Here is a 23,210-nt window from a genome sequence, read left to right on the forward strand (position 1 = left end):
GCACTGGGGATCTCCCGACAGCGGGGATGCTCGTGGCAATGCCTCCCTCATCTCTACCCTGTTGAAAAGAAAAAAAGCCAGCAGCCTCTGCCCCACTGTGCAAACAGGCTGCTTCTCTCGGGCTAAAGGCATAGCGCTGCCCCTTATCGCCCCGCTCCCGGCGGCCGCGGGTGGTGGCAGCGCAGCGAGGCAGCTGCTGGCAGCTGTCGGCGATGTCTCGAAAGCCGCGGGCAGGGTCACGGCCGGCTCCCACATGCGGCGCGACCCGGGGGGCATCGCCTTCCCCGGCCTCTCCCTCCGGCCCCACCTCTCCTATGGGAGCTAGCTTCATTTCTCCGTCCTGCGCCCTCCCTATCCCCGTAGCTGCAAAGGACCGCTCCCTAAGGACAGGGCATGATGCCCGTGCTAAAGATGAGGAGGAGGCAAGGGGAAAATGCGAGCCCCCTCCCCTCCCCCCCCCCCCCCCCCCGGGAAGCCACTTTCCACCCCCTGCTCCTGTCTCGGGTGGCCCCAGCTCCGCGCTTCTCTCTGGGCTTTCTGCGAACCTCGGAGAACTCCCGGCCCTGCTCACCGAGATGGGGTCCGGTGGGGCGAGAGAGCCGTGCCCATCCCCCCTTCCCCCAAGGAGCCACGCATCACGGAGAAGTGCCCGGGGAAGGATTTTTAGGGGATTTCTCTTTTCGGGGAAGTTAGAGGGGAGCGGCGGGTAGATCAGAGCCCCTCTTTGCCTCGGGAAAGAGTCCTTTCCGCTCCACCAGGGCGGTGCAGCAGGTGCCGCCGGGCCCCTTCGCTTCTTCCCCGCTCCGCTCGTAAGAACAGAGCCCGAGAAAACTCAGGGACAGCACCTTAACAGCCGTCATAATTAAAAACAACAACAACACCAAAAAAACCCTTCTGCCTGGCCTTAATGATCCTTTACACACATTCCCCGCCCGCTCCCTCCCCCGTCCCCCCGTGAAGGGCAGTGATTATTCGCACTCCTCTGCTCGCCGAGAGCGCAGCCCGATGAAAGGACTTTATCCTCGAGTGACTCCACCGCTCGCTCCTCCCCCCCCTTCTCCTCCTCCCCCCGCAGCCTGCCAGCCGCCTCGCTTCGCTCTCAGCCCTAATTGGGCTCTTGCTAATATGATTAAAGCCCAGTTAAATGTTTCTTGATAAATCTTGTCAAGAGAGGATCCCCCCCCATCCCCTCCCCTCTCTCTGTCGCTTGTCAGAAGCCCGGTTACAGACGGGACATGCCCGGCTCCCGCTGTTCGTGCTCTGGTGGGAAGTTGGCATTTCACAATTGTTCCTTTAACGGGGCTGTTTTGGAACCGCTCCTGGGGATTGTTCCTCTTCAGGCCAGGCTCGCTGATAAGAACCGCCCGTGGCTTTTATGTAACACGTTAGGATTTGGTCCCGCTCCCAAAATTGCGCTGTTTCTTTGGCCTTTTCTCTTTCATTTCCCCACCCCCACCCGTCGGAGAGCTGTCGGGAGCCCGTTCCCGGAAAGGCTCTCTCGATGCGATCTCCGTGGCACAGCCCGGCGGAGCGCAACGCTGCGGGCGGACTCCGCTCCCCGCCGCCTACGGGGGCTGCCCCGCTCCTTTTCGGGAGCCCTCCCCAAGGCTGTCCCGTTGGTGCCAGCAGCTCCGGCACCCCGCAAGTGTTAGGAGCTTCACCTGCATCTGCTTTCTTGTTGTTTCAATATAATTAAGCTCTGGGGGTGAAACCCTACCAGACCCCGTTGTCAGTAGGGGAATCTGGTTAAACTCGAAGGAATTAGGAACGAGCGGACGATGGTGGAGGGCGAGGGGGTTCCTGGCAGCCTGACCCCCCGCTGGCTGACAGCCGGCTCGCCTCTCCTCGCCGTTTGGTGGCAGCTCGTGGGGTGTGCTGGTGGTTCGCTCTCTTTTATGTTTTCTGTTTTCTTTGGGAGTGCTGAGCTTCGAGGGCGTTTTGTTGTTCTTTCTTCAGCGTTACTGAACTGAGGGTCCCGGTGGGTGAGAGAGGAGGATTATTTAGTTGTTTAGAGGTCCCCACGGGCTGGCGGCTCGTCGGTGCATTTCCCGATAGCCTGATGGTACCCAGGCTCCAGACCACACGTCTCGGTGACCCCGCAACCTTGCCACAGCCCCGCGTCACCCCACGCACCGCAGTCCTCTGTGGGAACCGAGGGTGCGGGCCGCCGGGGGACGCGGACTCGCTGCCTCTGTTCCCCGCTCCGAGGAGGAGGAGGCGGGTTCGAATACACGCTCGCACCCGTTGCGAGCCCACAGACTGCTGCGGGGCAGGACACGGGCTGCACCGCCGGTGCGGGAGAAAGGACCGAGAGCGAAGCGCAGGGGCCAAAACCGAACAAACGAAAAAATCAACACCGGCCCACGGGAGCGCAGCTTCAGCGACCGTGCCCGTTCCCTGGGCAAAGAGAAGCCCGAGGCGAGGCTCAGCACGGGAATCTGTCGGCCGCTGAAGCCGGGGAAACAGGCAGAACCCCGGGCGGGGCGGGCAGAGATGGGGGGTCTGCCGCGCTGCTTCGACCCGGCACAGCGTCGCCCCCTTCGGCCGAGGTCCCAGCAGCGGTTTGCGGATGGTTCCCTCTTCCCCTCCCCTTTCCTCCTTCCCTGTCATATCCCCCCCCGACCCGCCCCGAGGGGTCTGGGTTTGTGCAAGACCACAGAGCTATGGCCCCTTCGCTCGGGACTGTTGGTTTACTCGAGGAGAGTCCCAAATAAGAAGCTGTTTGTACTCGAGCTGGAACGCTGGAGGCTTTCTAAGAATGGCTCTTTTCTTACTCTTTTTTTTTTTTTTTTTTTTAATTTTATTTTATTTTTATTGGTACATGGAACCAGCCTACAGCATTGCTGGCGCCTTTCCACCAGGTGCCTGGGGCTCAGAGGAAAATGCAAATGAATCTTAAAATTATGAGACAATTTCCCTCCCTTCCTCCCAAATAAAATAATTATAAGAGAAAGAATTGGTAAGAACGGATGAAGAAGGGACTGAAAATGGAAACAGAAAAGCAGCTTCACCCCACCAGAGCAGGGGGGACCCAGAAAGGCCTTCCATAAGCAGAAAGTTGTCCAAGCAGCTGGAAGATGGTTTGTGTACCAGCCTCTGAGGTGTGGTTACCACCCACAGCAAGGGACTTGACCCCTTGGTCCAAAACATCCTTCCTAAGCCTCTTCCCATAAAACAGCTTGTCTTTCTATACACCAAAAAAAAAAAAAAATTTCAAAGTACATTGCACACATTAAACTGTCGTGCTTCACACCATACTTGTAGGCATGGCTCTATATTCCCATTCTACACAGAATAAACTGGTTTGTTCACACTTGTGTCACACTTGGAGCTGGGGGCACGCACTTGGTTAGGACACACAGTGCATGCCCACCCTGCACTGCTCCGCTCACTGAGGTCCCAAATGAGATGGGGCTGTTAGGAGCTGTGAGGCTGTTACATGCAGACATGAGAGGCTGCTCTGCAAGGTTCAGGAAATACCCGTTCTGGATGTTGTTTTAAAGATGAGTATACAGTCTCAGGAAAAATACCTAGAACTGGAGGTTTTAGGTTTTGGACTCCCTGTGTTTGACTGCTGTAATTGCTTGACTAAACTCCAGTCAGCCTCCATAGGCAGCCTCCGCTACTCTTAGAGGAATCTAGCTGAACTGACTGTGGGATTTCCTGCTCACCTGATTTACAAATCCATCACTGTCCTTCTGAATAAATGAACGACTGGTACTCACGCCTTAGATGTAGACAGAAAAACCTAGACTCGAATCTACTTGCTTTTCTTATGCAAATCTTCTCACAGGATTACAAGGGAAAGCAAACAGCAGCTCCAGCCTTAAGATCTTTTTTTTTCTTTTAAGAAGCAGCCTGTTGTATAAATCTGTAACAGAAACCGTTTCCATTTGAAGATCAAATAGAAGTTATCTACCGAAGCTGACAAACAGGGGCAGAATAATCTGTTTGCATTTTTGGGAAATGGATAGCTCTGGTTTTGTTTCAAGACAAGTAACTTTTAAACAATATTTAACGAAATAATTGACCTTGATGTTTAAACTACAACTTCCTTCACGTCATTAAGCCCACTGCTGTTTTTTTTGTTGTTGTTGTTGTTGGGTTTTTTTTTTTTTGTTAGTTTGTTTTTTTAATGTTTAGTATTTGAACTCTGGCATTCATTCTGCTAATCCCATAATAACATTTGTTTCTAGTGGAATTTTATTTGATGAACTCATCGGTAAAAGAGGAGAGAAAGAGTTCAGAACAACATGAGCTTTACAGCTCATTTATATTTTCTCCTCTCTGAAAGATAGCAAAAAGACATATGCAAAATGACTTTTCAGGAATAACTTTGCAGATGGAAGGAACAAGGAGAAGCTTTATGCAGCTTTATATAGAGCTTTAGGAAAATCTGTGCTCTTTTAACATACATTCTGACTTTCAGAACACACTGCAATCCTTGACTGAAAATAATTATTTGGGTAATTTGTCTTCGTGATAATTAGGATCTGAGTCCGCTTTTGAAATGTAGGAAAAATGGAAATAACTCCATGAAGTGTATCTATCGCATAAAGCTTTTAGGACAGCCTGATTCACAATGTATCCTGCTCTTTGTTCAGCTGACAGATTTCCAGCAGCCGAAAGAGGCACATATCTGGGGGCTGCCATTATCTAAGCTAAATATGTACATTTTGGATCAGTTCTATTTTATTTGAATACTCACAACTTCTGCTAGGGGATCATAAGCATGAAAGGACCGCAGAGATGTGCATTTTATTAGCTATCCATCAGCCTTTGTGCACGAACAAAGGTACATAAACATACACATTTTCTGAGCTCTCAGCTCAGCAAGACTTTAGACAGTACATGCAGTAAGATTTCAAATGAAAACAAACAAGCAATCAAACAGCAAATACACTGCCATGCAAAAAATCAAGCACATAATTTGGGGGAGGGGAGAGCACTAAAGCAATAAATGAACACGAAGAATTTAGACTAATTTTTATTTGACTGTTAATGAAAAATACTATGGCAGCAGAGGGTTATTTAAGTTACGGGATCCTGGAATTACAAAACACTGATATCTACCTAAATGCTGATGTGTACCCTTGCACGTAACGTACTCATACACAGATAAAAACTCTTCCTTTATCCCTGCTGGCACAAATTTCATCCTTTCAATATGTGGACATATGAGGAATCAGGTTGCTTTACTCTCAACAAAGGGCACTTATCTACCATTTGAAGCACTTAAAAATATTTGAATTCCCTCCCCAGTGCACAAACAGCCAACTCAATAACTATTGCAGGCTCAGGATCTAGAGAACACCATGGTGTTACGCAATGGGAGGTGTGACGTTATCTGGTGATCTGAGCAGGGTCATGCTGATCATGGGACAATGCAAATTCCACGTCAGGCATCATGCTGATACAGGTTGTTTACAGCTTCACCCGAATGACAAGCAACGCAGGCAAGCTTGAATTAAATGGCAGTCATTTCCCATCTCGGCTCTTGCTCCCCTATTGCAGAATGGGTGCGTCAGTTCATCCCTGAGCAGCCCTTCAGTCTCCTGCCCATCCCGTTGACCCCACACTCTCATCACCAACTGACTGACTTACAAACCACCTGCGTCTGACACAACAGCATCACCCACACCGGGAGAGAAGGTGTATGCTTGTAGGAGGTGTAGCTACTGAGTAGTATCTCTCACCCTCATTCTACAATCTTGTGTTGTGGCTGAACACCAGCAAGTGAAGGGAGGAAGCATTCCCATCGATATGGGGGTAAGGTACAGCCTCCCCATCCATGCTGGCAGCTCCTACTGCTCACAGAGCAATTAATATATGTGCTTATGCCACTTCTGCTCTTCACTTTTACAGGGAACTCAAGCATGGCACCTGGGATGGCAATTCCTGACCACAGACACTGCAACAGAGTACTAATTGTCCTTTACACACAGTTACCCATAGAGACTGATGGTCCCATATTTTTTCTTTTTTGCTTCAAAATCGTGAATTATAGTGGAAAACACATCACAGCATCTCTTTTCAGTGAACTGAGTACTGCCCCCTCTATAAGTTAGACCAAACCCACGACCGCTCTGTTTTGTGACACGCAGCTAACACCCAGCTGCCACGTCTTTTCCTGACAATTGAACACAGCCTGCAACATTCTGTCAGTGGCAGGAGATGGCATTTCAGACACACTGGGTAAACATGCCTGTGCCATCTTCTGCTACACTGACAGTGATTTGTGAGGAACCCACCCAGCACATTGCCTCAGCCAGGGACTAAGCTGTGTCTCCTTGGCACAGGCTTTAAGCAAGAAGCCGTGCAAAACCAGGCTTTGTTGTGAGAATGAATACACCACTTTTCCCTGTTCCCCTGATGATTCTCTTGTCCCTGAGGATGATTTACCTTCTGACTGTGCTGCTCCTTGGGAAATTCTCCCCAGTACTCTTACCAACATCCCCTTACAGATCAGGGAATCAGCAACAGTGATTGTGTCATAAATCTCATCAGTCTCCAGCTGTCTTGTTTTAGGATCTTCTGTCCTAAAAGCCTTTTCCGATCTGATACATGGATTCTTTGTAAACTCTGCTGAATGGAGCTGCTATGGAGCATTTCTGTATATTGAAAAAAAAAAAAAAAAGGAATATTTCCCCCTGTATACCAGTATCAAATTCAGTGGTTCCTGTGGAGATGTAGCTGTAGATGTCCCTGTTTACTGCAGGGAAGTTGGACTAGATGAGCTTTAAAGGTCTCCTCCAACTCCAGCAATTCTATGATGATAACTATGATGATTATATGAGATCATGACAGTCAACTTGTAAAGATCTTCAGGGTCTGCCCATAGAGAATATGCAAGTGCCTCACTTACTGCTGTTTCCCAGGGTTAAACAATATCTATCTGGATGCATTCCCTTACTCTTTTCTCCAGACACACCTTTGGCTCCGTAGCAGTGCCCTCGGGAAGCAGAGACCATTCTGCAAATGCTGATGGTGTGAATACACATAGGATTAAGGCTGCTAGCTGCAACGGCATGTCACTTCTGCCTGCAGCTTACTAAAGCAAAAAAGTCTTGTGGCTGACATGTCCTCCACTTCACTGGGTTACATGACACATGCCGGAGAATGTGTCAACCCACTCCCCATCTCCTCAGCATTATTAGCCCAGGGAAGGAAATGCAGCCAAAGAACTCACATGCAACTTTGACAGGTTCTGCCTAATCCGCCCACATAATGACCTTTCTTATGCTAAGTGCCAGAGCGGTGCAAGGAGACCATTGCCTGTATCAGCTGCTGGAGAGTCAAAGTTAGTTTCATGGTTATGTTTAAGCGAGAGCCTGACTTTACGTTAAGAAGTCTTTGTCTCCCGCAGTGCAGCACTCAGAGAATGACATCAAAAGCCTTCCTAATTCACACACCCGGGTCATTTGATTGTAGGCAAGGCACAGAGCCATGCTGCCCCAGCAGCCTGTGAGCCACAATGACATCCATGACTATCCTCTTATTCCATGGAAGGAAGTAATGTGCTCGGAGCGTAACACAACCAACAGTAGATTACATCCTTCCTCATGTCAGCTTAGCCCTGCTGGCTGCTGGGGGAGGCACTGGCCAGGCAAACACAACCTCCCACTTCCCAGTTTCACTTCTCCCCACCCCATCCTCAGGGAGCTGGGCCTCCCCAGGCTGGGACATGCCATGTGGCAACCACACGAGAAGGTTCTGCTCCACCAGACAAGGAAGAGGACGTTCCCACTCTTCTCCAGTGTGGCAGAATTACGCCACATGCTGAAACATCAGACTCTCCTCCAACAAGACAAGCGTAACTGATCATGGAGATGTATCTTCTCCTCCCTTGGCATGTGTCTGTGCAATTAGTCTATCTGTTTTTGATTTATTTATTTTCAGTCTGCCTTCTGCACCCTTTCTCGGGTACATGGGGCACACAACAGACTTGCCCTTGGACTACACAGAAATAAAATCAGAAACAGACTAACCACATGAATCAATACCAAGGGAAACAAAACACATGATTGGATGCTGCAGTTCCCTCAGAGATCCATCTGTCTTCAGATGTGATATAACAGCGGTCATGTACCACATTTGCAAAGGAGGCAACACATCCCTCCCCATAGCCTGCCTTGTAGGGTGAAATTCTGATAGCTCAGAGATGCCAAGGCATTTCTAAAAATCATTTCAAAACAAGATACAGAAGTCTGGTCTGTATTCACAAAGGTAAAGCAATTGCTTCCTATTCTGAAGTGACTACTGTCAGTGCTACTGTTGCTTTCTGGAATTTAGACTTGAATTTGACAGAAGTTCAGATGGAAAGACACACGCAGAACCACTTGTGAGAATCAGCGTGTCTGTGGGCATAGGCCAGTCCTTTCCTGAGCAAATCCCTGCCACTAAGAGCTGCTGGTAAAGGAGAGACACAGATGGCAGTCAGACTTGCTGTGTAGGCTCATACCTCCAAGGCAAGGCTATTAAACAATACAATTCACCATTCTTCCTGCAAATAGACAGTACTGCATAACGAACCATACCTCCTAGTGCCATTAAAATGCATGTATTATATTCTGTAACTGTTTCTTGTTTGAGTCCCAGAAGCAGTGTTGTTGCCTGGGAGGGAGTATCAAGACATTAATCAAAAATAGATGTGCAGTACAAGAAATGAGGGCCAAGCAGATGAGTATATATAGCTTCCACATACTCAGAACGTAGGAGCTGTCTGAAAACACTGTGATTAGAGTCAATGTGCTTGATACAGCACCACAGACATTGTACACAGCTGTCAATCCTATACTGAACATCTTATTTTATACCCCGTGGTTCTGCAGCCCCTCATAGGGTGAATGATGCAAAGGTGCCATTCATTTGGCAGAACAGACAATGGAGAAATCCTCCAGACAGAACCCTCTACTTGTTTCTGGTTAGGAAGAATAAATTTTTCCTTCTTTTAGCATCAACAGAAATACAGATGCAAAAGCAAGACCTGGATAAATGAGACAAGTATTGTTCCTTCAAGCAGAATGTCCTGACTTCAAGACAGGTGAGTACTACTAAACTTTCAAAATGTTTCGTTGCCCTCCAGATAGATCATACATCTGCCTTCTCTCCTTCTCAGAAATTTTCCAGCACTTTAAGCTGTCACAGAAGCAAGCTGAAGTTAGTCTGGAGAAAAAGAAATAAGAGGGAGGGAAAAGAAAAAAGAAACAGAGGAAGGAGAGAAAAAAAAAAAAAAAAAAAAAAGAGGATGCCCTAAATTCCATTGTCAACTTCTCAGATACAGCCACAGAATTTTGCATATCTGCATGAAGACTTTGCCTATATGAGTTAGCAAGAACTTGGTGCAGCTGCATAAACAGCAGATTTCTACACCTACAGGCCTTCATTTATTTCCTCCAGTGAGATTTTAGATTTGATTGGCAGCTGGCCTATCTGAGCAGCTGATAAGAGAAGAAAAAAAAAATGACACTCCAGTCTTTATATCTCTGTAGCCTTTCCTCTGGTTCTCATGGTAGAAGTGTACAGAGAATTAAAGAGCTCTCAATACATTTGTAGCCAAATATTTACCCTAAGCGAGGTAGATTATATTTGCTTACTGTATCCACATTGCCACGCTGGCACACATTCAAGACTAACTCCTTGTGGTACTATTGAATACCTTGGAAAAAAAACCACCATTGTTTACAACAAACCATTCACCAATGACTGCAGGTTTTGTGTTGTCCAGGGTATACGAGCTCTTGAGCTCACATGTTGGACACTTTGCCTAGTGCCACAGACACAGCCCCAGGGATGGTCCTGCAGGTGGCTGGTTTACCTGAGTCCTTTGCAGGATTATTAAGAGTATTTTGAAATTCTCTCAGGCCTTTCACTGAGGGCGAATGTAATTAAGCCGTGTTCAGAGGGAATTTATTCCTTCAGAAGATACAGCTTGTTCTCAATCAGCGTGCTTTTGAGAGCATACTTATTTTGACAACATTTTAATGAGACAAATTCAAATGCCATTTACATTCATTGACAGTAATAGCACTGTTTTCTAAAGTAAAAACATTTTAGTATCCCTTGCTTCATGTCAGTTTGTTTTGAACTTCATAGCGTATATTTAACATAAACATACACTTTAACCTCTTTCCCTATTAAATTAAATATTTTAATGACATTATAACTTCCAGACTTTCTGATGTGTGAACTATTTGATTTTTTTGGAACACTTCCATCATACCAAATAATTTTTTTTTCTGAATTTTCATTCTGTGAAAACTTCAGCACCTTTACTTCTTTTCCCACATAATGGAAATACTGTTTCCTGACCAGCTCTGCTAAAATTTCTTGCTCTATCTAAAAAAGAAAGGGGGAAGGGTGTCACAGATACAGAACTGTAAACTCCTCAGGATACATTTCTCATTGTTGGCTCATATGTTGCCCTCTTTTGGTAGCTTTTGTACTGTACTACGCATAAAAATCTTAACATTGCTGTAGCAACTCTGCATTCTAAAGGGCCCGAGTGCTGAATGTTAGAGCTAAATTACTGTGTGAAAAGAATAATAGGTTGCAAGTTAATTACTTGAACCATCTTACAGAGGCATCCTATCCAGACAGAAAAATAAATAAGGGATGAATGAAGCGGCGCAATATAAAACTGGACAGTAACAGGCACGAAGAAAGAAGCAAAAGGAGAAAATGTAGATATTCACTCACGTAAATGATTTAACCCCATTTCCTGACTTCCATCCAGTGAAGACAAAGTCAGCTTTGAAGCATGTGGTCAATCAACATTTGTAAAGGGAAGTTCTACTCTAATCATCATTCACTTACTCTTTCCCACTTGCTTTTTTTCCTAACCTATGTAGGGATTTTATTAAATTCTTGTGGATACTGACTAGTCAAGCCCAGAAGAGCGTCTCCAAACTTTCCAAGACTAAATCCCTGCCATAGCCAACACTTCTTTTCACTATTAAATTTCTTACACTAAATATTAGACGTTCTTTTCCACAAAATTAATTGCTAATTCTAATTATGAAACCATCAGATATTAACTACATTGGAATTCTAAAATCATTATTTGAGTGAAACACCGAAGTATCACTTATTTTTCAGAAGGGAGTTTTTTCTTCTGTTTCTGAGGAAAAAGTAATAAATAAATAAATAACAATACAGTTTGTCACAAAAGTTTAAGTGGCTGGGTATTCACCTTCTTTTGGCTTTCAGTAAGAGCTGAGTACTAATTCCGCCAAAATGCCATTCTTTGAGAACAGGCTGCTCTCTACTCCAGATAATTCTCCGTTACAAGAACAATAAAAGGTTACACAGAAGAGATATTCCCAGCATATTTGCGATTGGACATTTCACAGCTCTATTCTTTAAAGATTAATTTTTGTTGGTTTGAAAATCAGCATCAGGAATTCAGTCTGACAGGAATTCTTTTATAAACAGTCACAGAGATGATTTCAGAGGTCATAAAGCAGACATTCTTCCCACCTTGAATTGTGGAGTATTTGTAGCAACTTCATATGATCAGAAATTCTTGGAATCAGGAAGCACTCCCAGCATTCCAACATAAAGACATAATGCTATTCTTCATAGGCATTCTCTGCTGCTTTATTCAAATCTATCCTAAAACCCCCAGCAGTCTGAATTCCCCCTAGAGGAATATCTGACAATCTTCCCGTTCTCACCTTTAAACAATTCACATCCAAGAGGCTTCATTTTGCTGACTTCATCCCTTCCAGCTAAACAATGCCGGCTGGTTTAAACCTCCTTTGCAGACCTTTGTTCCAGGGGTAAGAAACAGCCCAGCTTTATAGAAATACATGTCTTCCTGCTGATTTCTATGCAGACAATAATGTGCCTTTCAGTGTCAGGGGCATGTCACCTTCCCTGGCAAGTCTGTCCAAGCTGTTGTTGCAGTCTATTGAAGTGCTTAAGTACGTGCCCGGTTTAAGCTGATATGTGGTTCCTTTGTTAAAGTCACCTAGCAGGGCTATAAAGGGAGTTGAAAGTCACCAGTACAGCTCATGTACTTAGTTAAGTTTATACTTAATGGCATGCTGGGTTTCTGCTTCAGTCTTTCCTCCAAAGTGATTTTTCCACCCTTTGAATTGCTGTGGGATTTCTTCCAAGTGCTTCCAGTCAGTCAGTGGCTGGCAATATTGAACACAGACTAGAACTAATAACACAGAGCTTTACAAGTGAACTATTACCTCTCTACTTCATGACATATGCCTGAATGTGCATGGCTTTTACAATACTACAACTTCATGTATCATTTCCATCTGATCTGCTGTCCACTGTGCCCTGAAACCTATCAGCAATAGTGATAGCTAGGATAAATACACTCCAGCTTCCTTCATTTCCTCCTCTTTTTCTTTCTCCTTCCTGTTCCTCTCTGTTTCCTTCCCCTTTTCCCTTCCTTTTCTCCTCCTTTTCCTATCTTCCCCTCCTCTTTCTTTCTTTTCATGAGTTGTTTGGGAGCTGTTTTCTTTTGCACGCAGCTTTCTAATATCCAGCGGTGCTTTGATATCATTTATCTGCTGTCTTCTGTTTACATTCCTTCCTGCTTTAGTATCATCAGCACATTTCACTATTGTGCTGTTTACCTCTACTTTGAGATTACCAATGGAGATATTAAACAGAATGATGTCTGTCAAAAGTCCCTGCCATGACCCACAAGACATTTCTACAAGCTACGATAACACAGCAAGTGATCGTTACCCTTTGTTTACATTCTTTCTCCCATTTCAGTCTACACAGCAGTGCTCCCCGCCAAAACAATTAAAGTTATTTTTCTCAACGTGAGTACCCAAAACAGTAGCAAATGGCATATTGAGTAGACCCTGTATCCACTGTCCCATCTTCCCATCCAGTCTGTCTCTCAATACATTTATTGTGCATATTGCTCAGTTTGCTGTGTGCCACACTGAGTGCAGCCTAAAGCCTTGGTTCTCAAATCTGCAACATACAGAATGTGCAATGTTTATACTAATGTGAAAGGTACATTTAATAAGCTTTATTCTTTCTGACTCTGTGCTGCTTTCTGTTCTGATACTGTTTGTCTCAACGCTTCCATGAAATTGGTGGATGTTTTAGCTGTATGAAATAAGTAGCATTTGGCCTAAAATGTTTAAAACGTTTTCCTTGATTTACAGCTTTTGAGGCCAGAGAGGACCATTCGCTAATCCTGTCTGACCTCTTCTGTGTCACAGACTATAACATTGCATCATTCTCCATACACCAAGCTCAGGAATTTCTGTTTGGCTAACATGCATTCCCCAGAAATACATCCAGTTTTGATAGGTACACTAGCACTTTCTTGAGCAGCTTCTTTCAGCAGTTCATCACACTTAGTGCTACAGTTCCAAGCCTCATTACTTAAAATTTCTTGACTTACATTTCCACCCACTGATTCTTGCAATATATTCATCTGAGCTAAGACACTTTTTTTGTTGTGAAGGTAATTACACAATGTAATCCAGCTATCTCACTTCGATAAAGGAAATAATGCATATTTTCCAGTCTACAAGCAGTGCTTATATTTTTCTTACTCTTTCCCAAATTTCCAGCACCCACAGCAGTGTAATACACTATTGCCATATAGTCATTATTATCTACAACTCAAACATCCCTACTAACTTATTCAAAGATAATATTAATTCTCCTTAGCGTCATCAGACTAAATCCTGTTTCCAGTTGTTTCCCACAGTGGTACCCAATATTTCATGTACCACCCTTGGGATATAGTTTCTGGTGCATCAATACCACCATTCATTACTTAAAATTCATCTTGCTTGCAGAAGTCCAGCCCAAAAAATTTGGGCTGCTCCAACTTCATAATTTATTATTCCACCAAATTTATATTTCCTCCTTAGTTGACTCGTCTTGTTTCACTAGGGATGGATTTGTGTCTCAATCATTAAGGAAAATTTTATGCAGGATGATTCTGGAGCTTTCATTCAGAGCTGGTAGTGACTTATTAGCATCCATCAGTTAGTCAGTTCTTAATCTGTTTGGCTATTGCAGAGCACTCATTTTTCTAAGTGCCTAAGCAGAAAAGGCAAACAAGGGTATTTGAACGCTAAAAGAATAGACTTAGAACATAAATCCTGCAAAGTGTTAAAGAGCTTAATCCTCACTGGTGCCTAAATGTTTATAAGCATGTGGATTTATGAGACTGGCTTTAGGTCCACTGTTAGGAAATCTCATGCCTTGTATATTTTTCTGTTAATATTAGTTTCTCTTATCTTTGAAAGACAAAACTCCAAAATCACGGCTATTGAAGGGACCATAGTAGCTTTGTGGTTTTGTTTGTTTTTTTTTCCTAGTCACACATAGCTTTCCTTTTGCTCCTCTGCATCCCCATAGGTAACTATTGTTTTTTTCCAGAAATACTTGGCAATGGCAGTGTAAATCTGCTAGATAATATTCGTAATATCACTGTGTGCAGATTATGCCTTTTTAGCAATCCTCATACATACATTCAGATATCCTAAGTATTCCCTCATCTGTTTCTATCAATAGGATTTATTTATTCGTGCCACAGTGTTTCTTTCTTGTTAATTGCTTCAAGTTATTTTATGTAATTAAAGACAGATGGTAAAGCAAAGTTCAGTATCTCATCCATTTGTTAATTAGTGGCTTATGCAGCGCTATAAATGTAGCAGGGATGTTATGATGTTGTTTTTTCATGTCCTGTGCTTTAAATTAAATACTGGGACCAATTCCTATTTACACTGAAGCCAATAACAAAAACTGCCATTGACCAGGATCTCACAGTGGGAGAGCATGGATGGGGAAGCTGTGAGCCAGCTCAGTGTGGTGTTTATGTTGTACAGAGGCATAAAGCCCTCCCTCTCTCAGGCCCAGGTCTTGTCTTGATCTTCACATCTATAGCTTCTGTGACGTGTCTCTGGGAAACAAGTGGACAGGTCAGGACATTAACAAAGGATTTTTTTCTCCTGTCTTTGTGGGAACCCATTTGTGATCTCAGCATTCTTTGGGTTTATTCTATTTTGGGGTGTTGTTTTTTTTTCCCATATGCAAGGGAGCAAAACATCTGTTTTCATTAAGGACATCTTGTTCTTCAGATTAGAGAAAATCGCCACGAAAGGGAGAATAAACAAAAAAGGGAGAATAAACAAAAGCTTCCAGAGTAGGAGGCCCATCATGCTCATGGCCCCCCTCAAGCTGCCACTTTGCCCTGACTGAGCACAGTGTGTAGCTGTGGCCCAGCCCCACCAGCTCCCTCACTTTACACTTCTTCAAAATAAAACGTAGTGGCATCCCTGCCTCGTTCTCCCATCCGCTCACTTTCTTCACACTAGCAGAAGTGAACTTGCCATTCACATTGCCACACAGCCAACAGGAGCAGCACTGTGATTCTGACCAACTTGTTTCTCATCTCCAGCCCAACAACAAATTTTGCTTTATGTGTTTTGACTCAGTACTAGCCTGCTCCTATTGTTCCTCACATTCTTGCATTTCCACCAGACTCTGTGAGTGACAGAAATGCAATTCCTCAATTAGACTGCAAGGGGTGTGCTGGGAATCACAAATCAGCCTAAAGATTTATGCGTTACACCAAATTATCGTAACTGACACAACACTTCCAGCAAGCCAGTTTGGAAATACCAGAATCTCCCCCTGCCCCTCTCCTCCCCCCTTATGTGAGAAGGCCAAATTAGAGAGAGCAAGGATTTCTCATCGCTACCATGAGTCATGCTCACATCGAGCACATGGTGGTGAGGTCAGTGACAAGGGTTACTGGGCTTGGACTATACAGAAAATGGATTCTGCTAAATGACAGAGCAGTGAGAGCAACAAGAAAAAAGAAAAAGGAAAAAAAAAAAAAAAGAGGAGGAATGCAGAAGCCACCAAGGTTCCTAAACCACAGGCGGAAGGGAAGCGGAGACAGACTCATGCTTCTTGGAAGAATGAATAGAGACAGGTGACATGGGACACTTGGCTCTTTTATTCATCTAACCTTTTGGCCTCTAACATCAGCTGCTTCCCTCCCAGCCATGAAAGTTCACAAAAACAACAAATTCACTTATTGTATTTAGCCTAGGATAGGATTTTAAACCATATTAGCTCTACTTTTTCTCAGGAATATGCAGCAAGGCATATTTTCAAATAAATAGGCAACTTCTGCCAAGTAGGTGTCATGCACAGTTCCTATTTGAAAGGCAGATATTCAATTTTAGGCACATATTTTAAGTCCTAAGACAGACAATACAATTTAAGCAAACTGTAATTTAGCATGTTGCTTGTATCAGGTCACAACCAATGAAGGATTACTCATGCCAGCAGTCCAACTGTGGGTTGTAGGATGGCATTTATATCATGGAGTCTGTTACAGCAGGTGCTTTTTTCCTTTTCTTCTTTTTTTTTTTCTTTTTTCCTTTTTTTCCTGTTTTGCTGTTGTTTTTCTAAAACATGCTCATTTCTTCAGAAAATCAGCTGTATTTGGCACTTATTGTAAGAAATGCTGATTGAAATTCCCAAACTGCTTTAACCACAGAGAAAAAAATCTTCTAATGTTGGTGTTGAAACACAACTTTCAGTTTTAAAGGCTGTGTTCTTTATTTAAAAAAAAAAAAAAAAAAAAAAAAAAAAAAAAAAAAAAAGTTAAATGCTAAAGCAGCAAGCAAGCACACTTTACAGTCTACAGTCTATTGCACCGGGCTCTTTTTCAGTAGGTTGGCTCCTGCCAACAGCAGGTTCAGAACTGCCAGTTCTAATTAAAAACTTAATTTTAAAGATACATTTCACAGTTTATTCATGGCAGTAAGTCCTTCCCACCCTCAGAAATTTAAATTGTTAGATTGAGCAAATGGAAACAGTTTTATAATGATTCCGAAGTAACGGCTTTGGCTAACTGCTTTTGGCAATTCATGATTGATCTCCTATGCCTACTGAAATCAATTTATTCTTTTAGACCAGTCACCTGGAGTGGACTCCCTCAATTGTGTCTATTTCTTTGCTCAGGGTTTGACTGCATTTTATTTTCCTCTGTAATTTTGTACTGCCTCAGCTCAAAAAGGGTCAAAGATTATTCTCATCTCAGGCATTCCAGTGACAAATCCTTTTAGTACTCCCAGTTGTAACGGACAAACAATTGCCATCATAAACTCTATATGAGTACCACTGTGAAATCTATGATTTATAAGCATACTCCGTAGCAAAAACAATTTTGATAGTCCTTGCCTCTCCCTGCTGCGGTAAGCTCTCAGCCCCAGAAATAAAAGTGAAACAGTTTTTTTGCCTTCTAGATTCAGTGTGAAAACATTGGCTTCAACATCAAAGTTCTTTCCAAACACAAACTCTAGAAATGCCACACGTATGGATGTCTAAATTTTGCTGGGGGTTATTTCTGGGCCAGTAAGACACACTGAATTGAGTTTTGAAGGAGCAGACTGTATCATAACCTCTTGACTCGTGTTTACAATTATTGATCCAAAAGCCAGTACACAGTATAATCATTTGCATCATAAAAGGACAGTAATAGCTACTGCTACAGTACCACTATATACACTTGTTATCTTCTATTGTTTATAAGCTTTTTGGATTAGATATTAAGTGCTCTATTAAGGGAACAGAGACCGTATCTTCATTTTATTATTCAGTTATTTGAGGTTAAAGAAATAATTTTATTTGTCTTCCACACTATGATAATCATTAGGTGTAGTAGGGTATCTTGCAATCAGAATGTCCTCTGAGTAACTGTTATGCAATTCATTAGAGCCCCATTTGCTTTCTCACACTGATATAATCACACCTCAATCACTTAGTGAAGTCAGATGTTTGCATTCACCAACAGGTTTTAAAGCATGACAAAGGCTAGAGAGTCCTAAGGAGTTTTGGATTACAGGTGGCTGAAGAACAGCCTGAGTCAAGTACGACTGTTAACATTTAAAAGAGCTAGCTGAAAAATATTTAATGCATTTTCAGCTACCTGTAACCCCTTTAAGCTGTTGGGAAAAAAAAAAAATCTATCAAAAAAGATTCTATCCAAAGATTCTATCTGACCTGCCAGTTCCTCTGTAGACCTCCAGCAGACACTCCCCAAGTCTCTGGTGGTCAGCAGGCCAAAGTATGAAATTCACTGGAACGCAGAAATGACTTAACACTTTGAGAATCTGAAATTCTTCACACCTGTATTTTTTATTTAATTTTTTAAAAAAATTTTTTATTTTTTTTTTATTTTACAGAAAGAGACAGATCTGGCTTCAATTGAAGACAAAGAAAGAGGTATAATTTTAACTAAGAGACATTCAACTAAACCACCAATACATTCTCTTAATTCAAAGCAGGAATAAGGGGAACATCTCCAAATCCAAAGAATGTATTATATCACCAACTCCTTGTTTTTAAGTGATTCCAAATCATCACAAATATTGTGTAAGAGCAGCTGATTCCCAATATAGATATCCCTTTCTTGGGCACTAAGTCTTGCCAAGACTCTGGCTAAAAATTTACAAGGAGCGTCTCTGATTGTACTTTAAATAATGGTTATTAGTCATAAGGATTGGCTACCTTTCTTTTCTTTGAAAAGCAGCTATAAATATACCATCATTTATTCATTTCTGAAATCATCACATTCTTCTCCAAAAGCATTATGTTAATTTTCCAAAATTTAGCAGCATGTGTTGTAGGTCGTTTGTTCAGACATATAAGTTTGGGAACATGTATCCTGTCGGATCTTAATTACACAAAGACCATGTTTGCCTAGAAGTTAAACATGTGGATCTTTTCTGTAAATTCCTAAAGGTGGAATTTCCTCCTCTTGATTTAAAACAACTTCAACCTTGAATAAATACAACCTGATTATTACTTTTCGTTTTGCATTGGTCTACTAATTCCAAAGTCCAATCATTAATTAGGACTTCAAGTTATTTAGGGCAGTGTGGACACCTGGAAGAAAATTTTCCCTACACTAAAGTGGTTGTAATGTGAACTCATAATTTAAAATCCATTAAATTCACACATTACCTTACATAACAATCACAATGCCATAAAAGAGCAAACACATGCTTGCAATTAAAGCCATGGCAGTCTCATCCCATTGTATGAAAAATAGCTCTATCATAATGGTCCTGAGTTCATGCCAGAATAGCAGCTAATCATGGGAGAGAGATGATCTAACACTTACAGAACATGAAAATAGAAATACAGCATTCTGGTTCCAGTCTATTTTCTCTAGACTTGCTGGGTGATCCCATGCGTGCTACTTAAGCCTTCAGTCCCTCAATTTACCAATTTGTAGAACAGCAATAACAGCATTTATCTGAGTATCAGAAGAGTTTTGTAAGAATAAATCCATAAATCATTGTCTCTTATTACGTACTTACAACAAGCTTTCTACGGAATGTCTATCATAGATATTCTTGAGAAGCATGCACAGGTTACTAATTTTAGGCTCATAATACCTCTAAAAAATAGAGTTATGGGAATATTTTGCTGGAATAAAATGAACTTTCACAGTCAAACCATTTCTGTTCCTGTGCTATTAGTATTTTACCTCTAATAGGCTATATGGTTCATCACATGTATTTTGTAGTTTTTGGCATTATAGCTTTTTAGCAAATATATATTCAGAACGTCAGACCAAATTTTTCTGCACAAAACCTGTGGAGCAATTTCCTTGATTCTTTATCTACTGTTTTTGTAAGAGATAATAAGTTATTTGTGAATTAGGAGGGCCATAATAATAGAAGAAATTCTGCTAAATGCTGCTGTGGATGATTTTTCATCTGAAAAGAATGGAGGAATAATGGTCAATAGTGACAGTATGGCTGTGTGCTTGTACCTAGAGGGGAATGCTGGTACCAGGTCACCAAGGTCACCAAGGTCAGTCGTCCCATTCATTGACAAAATCATTCACAATATGAGAATGAATGAAGTGTCTTGAAAATCTCTCACTCTCTAAGCATGTTTCACAGTTCAGGTCAGAGCCAGTCTATCGGTGGCATACTTTCAGCATGTAATCATCTGTAAAGTCACGTCCTAACAGAGATAATGAGGTCCCATTCATTATTTGCCAAAGCAGTGCAGCAGTTTAAGTCTTGCTTTCCTTACCCTGAGCTGGAAAATTAAGTGCTTGAAATTTGGATTTGATCCTACCTTCACTGAAGTCAATAATAAGACATCACCTGATTTCAAGGGAGCAACAGCAGACTTTTTTTTAACAGAGACTGCATTAAATTCACTTATCCTTCCCTCACAGAGGGGAAAGCAGGTCATGGGTCTGGTGTCTGCAGCAATAATGAGGAGGCTTTAGAAACTAAATGGGATGTAGCTGATGATTTTAGCACAAATTAAACTGAAGTACTAATGACTTACCAAACATTATTCTTATCTGTTGCACAACCAGCACATGATGATGTCCAGAAATAGTGTAACATCATACTTCAGTCAAAGCCTCAAGGGCTGCTACCCATTCACTCACACCAATATAAATCAGGAGGCAACTTCACCAAAGTAATTGAATTACATAAGACTAAAATTAGCGAGGAGAGAATTAGGCCTGAGGCAGTGAAAGGGAAGAAGGTGTCACCTCTTGCCAGCCCTGTCCGAGAGGAAGGCAGCTCCAACCTGCTGAGAGCCTGTGGCAGCCCTACTGTTGTTCAACCCACAGCAACTTTGCTCAGAGTGAACAAAGCTGGTGGTTTGGGGTCAGAAACACCCTGAGGAGATGGGGCAGTTCCAAGGGAAGTCACAGCAATGACTGGATTCTTGAATTTTACTGCAGTGCCAACACACGTAGGCCAGTTCCAGGCCAAGGTACAGGGCTGCTTGGAGCTGGTTTGTCTCAGCAGGTTGCTGACACACAGGTTGTGGTGGACATCCTGGAGATACCGTCTCTTTTTGACACTTGTCTTATCTCACTGACAAACATATCTGCGCTCAGCAAAGGGGCACTGGCTGCTTCTGACATGGGCTCCTAATTCCATTTATTTAGTCTAGGGTACTGAGATGAGTTTTGCATATTAACACAGGTTACTCATATACAGTATTATATTCTTGGTGAAAATGCATACTCCTTGGTCCAGGACCAGCTCCCTTCCTTCCCAGGTGTGTTGCATTCCTCACTATGGTACTCTACACGCAGTGCATGTGTTGCCCTGTCCTATTCTCCACGTTCTCTGCTGAGCTCCTGCCCCCTCGGCAGAGCGCCCTATAACAGCATCTCATTGCCAGTGGCAGCAGGACAGCAAGGCTGCAGGTGAGCAGCAGGTCCTCTCTGGGACATAACCTAGCTAGGCCAGGGGAGCTCGGCTCAGCACCGACTCAAAAACTGTTCACAGTGCAACTCAGAGGCCAACATAACTATACCCCATTCTCTTCAACAGGTGCTTCTAGCTTCTGAGCTCAGAGAGATTAAAAGTATAATCACCCAGCCCATTTCTAACTTTTTACATGAACCCAGCATCTTGTTCTGTTGAAAGAGCCAAAGTATTTCAAAACAAGTAGCATGCTCAGCAGAAGACACATAATTCAATCTACAATTCCTACATTGCAAATGATGGTACCTCCATAGCTGCAGGCATCCTCTTTTACATACTAAAACTGAAATTAAAGATGAGCCATTCCTGTGTCAAAAAATAGCATTTATTATAACGAACAACTCTGGTTTGTAACTCTAAGAGGTTTTTCATATTGTGAATAAGCTGTTCACTAATGTTATAACTTTAAGCAGCATTTTAGCTGCAAATCAGCATCTTACATGTCTCACAACAAGTAACCAAATTGGAGATGTGAACTAAATCAGTGCTCAACAGTGCTGCAGCCTTATTTTAAATGCCAAACCGCACACAAAAATCTTTACTAGAAAGTAGAAAAGAGTACTGTTTTTCAGTTAGAACATGTCTCTGTGTATAAAGGCAAAATATTATTCACAGCTAATATTTCAGACAAAATACAAGACTACTGATATTGAAATTATTCTATAGTAATTTAGATTAGGAACAATAGACTTGGCATTTTTCTGTAATACCTTACACCTGAGAAGCTTTAAATAGATTACAATAATTAAGACTGATAACATCATTGTGATCTATGTGTCTCCACTAACAGATGGGTAAACTGAGACTGAAAGTGGTAATTTGTGCCAATCTGTGCCTTACCCAATCAATCAAAGAACAAAACAGCACAGAACTTACGATGCCCTGGCTTTCACTTCACTGGTCAAACTTTTACCAGATCACGTTTCGTGCCAAGAGAACCTCATGCTAACAACCTCATTGTATTTGAGAGCGGGACCCAGAGCTTTCAACTCCACTGTTGCAGTAACACTTCATCACTTGTACTCCTGTATACAATTATTTTTACAGCCAAATAAAATAACTTCAGGAATTCACATATTTTTATCGTATTGTTTTCCAAGCACCTCAATTAAAATACCATTGGAAGTCTTTCTCTCATTTGTCAAGAGTTCCTGTAAGCCTGTTTCCCTTTTATGTGGTACTGGATTATTTACTCTTCATTTTCTACCTGGAACAAGCCCTGACTAGTGACTAGATGGCAAACATGACACGTCCAGAGCCCAGAAACCTGTTCATTAGATTTCACCATTCTTTTGGGAGTTTGGCTTTTCTCCTGATCTTGCATATGTTATCTCCATTTTTTTGCAAATGCCTCAGTCAGTCTGCCTGAGCCAGTCACAGGCAGGATTAGTAAAATTAGGCATCCGCAGATGTTAGGCTACCAAAAATGAATACCAATGATGTGAAAGTATTTCAGGAGCTTTCATTCAGTGGAGGACTACAGGATTTGGGATGGTGGAGAACCTCCTGCTGCACCTCAGGAGCAGAGGCTACCTAGTAATCCCCTGCTCTGTCCTCAGAGTGGCTGGGGCAGTTTCTGGGCCATGGCCAAAGCTCATCTGGGAGGTGTCAGGATATCAGCAGAGGGCAAGTGTTGGGCTACTTCCGCAATGATGCGCAAAAAGGAATGGCAGGATTTATAGGAGTTTGCAGCAGTGTGGCTAATGAGGACAAGAGAAGCCTGATCCATGGAAGTGTTGAGCAACCACAACTCCCTTTTACTTCAGCACTTTTGCAAATCAGACCCTTTGGGGTTATTTGCTTTTTGGAATAAGCCAGTTGTGGTCTACATCAGCCCTCTCTCTTTGGCAGTAATGGCCCAAGCCATTCCTTTGACCAGTGTAATCAGTGTGGCTCCCAATCAAAGAGAGTGACATGAAGTTATTTTTAACA

The 23,210-nt window shown here is 42.8% G+C and overlaps 1 long non-coding RNA gene across 2 annotated transcripts in view; it reads left to right on the forward strand.

Annotated features, from left to right (window-relative positions):
- Positions 1–23,210, forward strand: part of LOC125694348 (uncharacterized) — a 38,718-nt gene that overhangs the window by 202 nt on the left and 15,306 nt on the right. Inside the window, exons 2-3 of one of the 2 annotated variants that reach the window (XR_007377512.1) lie at positions 8,955–9,043; positions 18,204–18,243. This is a non-coding gene — a long non-coding RNA (uncharacterized LOC125694348). Of the gene's footprint in view, positions 1–6,682; positions 9,044–18,203; positions 18,244–23,210 lie in introns of those variants that run through there. The other variant, XR_007377511.1, reaches the window with a different exon arrangement.

This window comes from Lagopus muta, chromosome 6 (genome assembly GCF_023343835.1).
Source record: "Lagopus muta isolate bLagMut1 chromosome 6, bLagMut1 primary, whole genome shotgun sequence".
In the NCBI taxonomy this organism is placed as follows: Eukaryota; Metazoa; Chordata; class Aves; order Galliformes; family Phasianidae; genus Lagopus; species Lagopus muta.